This window comes from Apium graveolens, chromosome 9 (genome assembly GCF_009905375.1).
Source record: "Apium graveolens cultivar Ventura chromosome 9, ASM990537v1, whole genome shotgun sequence".
In the NCBI taxonomy this organism is placed as follows: Eukaryota; Viridiplantae; Streptophyta; class Magnoliopsida; order Apiales; family Apiaceae; genus Apium; species Apium graveolens.
This window is the reverse complement of record NC_133655.1, coordinates 7,077,400-7,081,559: the sequence shown is the minus strand read 5'-3', so window position 1 is coordinate 7,081,559 and position 4,160 is coordinate 7,077,400. Positions and strand designations below refer to the sequence as shown.

Sequence of the window (4,160 nt, the reverse complement as noted above, 5' to 3'; positions counted from 1 at the left end):
AATGAGAAGCTGCATTTTGTTCTCTCTTACTTGTTCTGTACCTTCACACAGCAGCTGAACTGTGTCCCAAACCTCTTTGGCAGTTGAACAATTTATCACATTATCAAACATATCCTTGTCAAGACCATTAAACAAAATGTTCATAGCCTTCTTATCCTTGTGGACTTCTTCTGTGTCTTCCATTGTCCATTCTGCTCTGGGTTTTGGAATGGATTGACCAACAGCAATTGTGGCCGTAGCAACTGTGGCTACTTTGTGGGGAATGTGAGGACCATTCTCAATGCAGTTTACATAACCTTCATCTTGGGAGAGTAGATGAAGGTGCATTTTCACCTTCCAGTGGTGATAACTGTCTTTGTCAAGAACTGGGATCTTTACTCCAATATCCTTCTTACTCATCTTTGTTAGATTCCAAGATCTTTAAACTCTTTGTGTGTCAAGAGCCTGCTCTGATACCAATTGTTATTCCTAGAAGACTAACAATGAGATTTACAGAAGGGGGGTTGAATGTAAATCTCAAAACTTTTTCAAGTTTTGAGCAGTTTATAAAGTTGTGTGTTCAAGAAGAACAAGTGTGTGAATTGCTTTAAGCTAATACAGACAGATATATATTCAAGCACAAATGTAAAGAACACAACAGACCTTAAAAACTTTTCTGGTGGATTTGTTGTTCCACCAGAGATGGTATATTAGAAAATCTGTGTTCAACAATGTTGATCACAGCTGCATCCTAGTACAAACTAGATGAATTTTCTCTCAAGATATTTCTTAACAGCTCTGGAAAAATCTCTCTTATTACTAGCTTCTTCTTGGTTCATATATATTACCAAGTGTACAAGTGAAAAACAATATAAAATTACAATAGTAAAATAAGTTCTTCACTTGCTTCTTTTCCTGTTCACTCAAGTACTTTGTTGACTATTGCAACTTTGTACAAAAGAAGAACGGCTGCTTTTTCTGTTGATCCTGAAATTCGGCTACCACATCTCAGTTTTCTCTGTCAACCCACGTGCCTCTGCTTGTAGGTACAACTACCACTTATCAACGGCTGATTAGCAGAACATCCGTTGAAGCTTTCATCCGTTGATGACTTCATCCGTTGAAGGATGTTATCCGTTGAAGCTTTCATCCGTTGATGCTCTCATCCGTTGAAGGATGTTATCCGTTGAAGCTTTCATCCGTTGATGCTCTCATCCGTTGAAGGATGTTATCCGTTGAAGCTTTAGAGACATCCGTTGAAGCTTAGCTTCTCATCCGTTGAAGGTCTTTTAAGTCATCCGTTGATACCACTTCATTTATACAAAATTACAAGGCATGAAATATTTACAATTGGCCTTCCTATCTGCATATCATCTAGTAGTCAACATGACTCATAGTTTCTCTCAACTTCTAAGAATTACAATTTTAAATACAGAGACTGAAATATGCTACAATACTAGACTTATTTCTAAGTAAAGCTACACCATCAACGGATAGCCAAAGTGGTCTTATCCGTTGAGGCTACAGACACTAAATTTCTACTTAAGTGTTTTGTTAAACATATCATCAAACTAATGCACATATATTCCTAACACTTTGACATATGTTACTTTGAGAGATCTCTCTGACGAAAGAGCCACTATTTACTTGTTACATCCTTATTTGAGTTGAGTTAAATCCTCGAATAAACAAATTGGCTATGACATATGCCTTTCAGTTTATGTGTTATTGTTTTGCATAATTCGTAGGTAATTTTAACCATCTTACTTGCCCTATGTAATCTCGATAGATAACTTGTGCATTAAACTGTTATATTTTTAATTCTTATAGACATATAAGGACTAAGCATAATTGGTGTCTACTCAACTTCTATCTCTTTTGTGGATGCTTGGTAGTAGCGTATTCGTACAACGAAAGTTGGCATTTACTAGTTTTGTGTTATCTGATTAGTGTAATCACCATTACATGCTAAGGTTAAGAATAAAAAGGCTATTGAATGAAGTATTTAATGAAGTTAGGATCCCATGTTTGTCTCATATAAGTAATTCAACCTGAATTCTCTTAGTTAATGTTATTTAGTATAATCTCTTAGTTTAATCAAAACCTAATTTGTTATTTACCTTAGCATTGAGCAATAACCATACATTGTTGTATAGGTGCATAAATTGAACTTAACATAAACCAGTCTCTGTGGGAACGAATCTGATTTATATCTTATACTACTTGTGAACGCGTATACTTGCGTGAATTTTAGCGTGTGTTTAGCGACTAACAAGTTTTTGGCGCCGCTGCCGGGGATTCGGTGTTGTTAATTTTTAGTTTGTGTTTGTCATCAGTGGTCGTTAAAGTTCACTGACTCAGATTCTTTTACTTTCACAGTTTATTTGTTTGTGTTTCAGGTACTCATTACAATGGGAGCTCCAGCAACACGAACGAAAGCCTTGATGGATCTTTCTCAACCCAAGATCAATGACATTCAATCTAGAATTGTCAGGCCATCTATCACATCTAATACCTTTGAGATCAAGCCTGGCATAATTCAATGGGTGCAGAATTCAATCCAGTTTGGGGTTCTCAAACGGAAGATCCCAATATGCTTATTAGGGATTTCATTGAGATCTGCGACACCTTCAAGTTCAATGGTGTGTCTAAGGATGCGGTGAAACTGAGACTATTCCCATTCTCTCTGAGGGACAAGGCTAAGAGATGGTTACACTTTCTACCAGCTTGTTCGATTACTACTTGGGAAGATCTTGCTTAAAAGTTTCTCACTAAATTCTTCCCCATGGCGAAGACAACTGCAATCAAGAATACTCTTACTCAATTTATGCAGCAATCAGGAGAATCTTTATATGAAGCTTGGGAGCGCTACAAGGAGATGCTTAGGAGGTATCCTCATCATAGAATGCCTGATTGGATAATCATCAGTTGCTTCTATAACGGGTTGGGAGCACAGTCAAGACCCATGCTCAACGCAGCATCAGGTGGAGCATTATGGGCAAAGAGCTATGAAGAAGCTTATGATCTAATTGAACTAATGATTGCTAATGAATATCAGTATCCAACCTAGAGATTGCCACAGGGCAAGGTAGCAGGAGTTCTTAAAGTGGATACAGCTACGGCTATCACTGCTCGACTAAAGGCGTTGTCTATGAAGATCGATTCTCTGGCTAACTATAGTGTTAATCAGATAACCAGAGTTTATGAGCTGTGTGCAGGTTCGCATGTGATAAAGCAATGCGCTATATCTAGTGAATCAGCTCAGTTTATGAGCAATTTTCAGAAATCAAAGCAACCAGTTCCAAAAACTTATCATCTTGACAACTGGAATCATCCTAACTTCAGCTGGAGCCAAAATCAGAGTGCGATACAACAACCTATCAGCAGTATGCAGCAAAGCAATTCAACCCTCCTGGTTTTCAACAACCGCAATATGCACCAAGTCAACAACTCCAACTTCAACATCAAACTTATGGAGGTGCAGGTCTATCTTCGAATGAAAAATCCGAATTGGAGGAGTTGCGGCTTATGTGCAAAAACTAGGCTCTTATATGATAAATCCAGGTTATTTCTATCAAGACTCTGGAGAACCAAATAGGGAAAATTGCTAATGCCTTATTGAATCGACCACCAGGAACGCTTCCTAGTGATACAGAATCCAATCCAGGAAAGAGGGAAGTTGAAGAACAGGTTAACGCCATCACCTTGAGGTCTGGAACTGTCGCAAGCCCCCAAATTCAGCAAGACGAAGAGCCTGAAAAATCTCAAGTTTCAGAAAATGCAGATGTGGCTGAAAAAGTGGTGCAGAAGGATGTCGAGGTGGAATCAAGGAAGAAAACTGTGGAACACACTCCTCCTGAGGGTAATACAGGGGAAAAATAAGTCTATCCTCCATCACCATTTCCTAAGAGGCTGCAGAAGCAGAAGTTGGATAAGCAATTTGCTAAGTTTCTGGAGGTGTTCAAGAAACTTCATATCAACATACCTTTATCTGAAGCTCTTGAACAGATGCCTAGCTATGCGAGGTTTATGAAAGGTATTCTCTCTCGAAAAGTGAAGCTCGATGATTTAGAGACCGTTGCTCTTACGGAGGAATGCAATGCTGTGCTGTAACAGAAGTTGCCTCCGAAGCTTAAAGATCCTGGAAGCTTCACTATTCCTTGCATCATCGTAAACTTATC

At 38.5% G+C, this 4,160-nt stretch overlaps 1 non-coding gene across 1 annotated transcript; it reads right to left on the bottom strand.

Annotated features, from left to right (window-relative positions):
• Positions 1 to 2,781: 2,781 nt before the first annotated feature.
• Positions 2,782 to 2,886, bottom strand: LOC141687550 (small nucleolar RNA R71). The gene has a single exon (XR_012561046.1). It is a non-coding gene; the product is annotated as a small nucleolar RNA R71 (small nucleolar RNA).
• Positions 2,887 to 4,160: the final 1,274 nt, after the last annotated feature.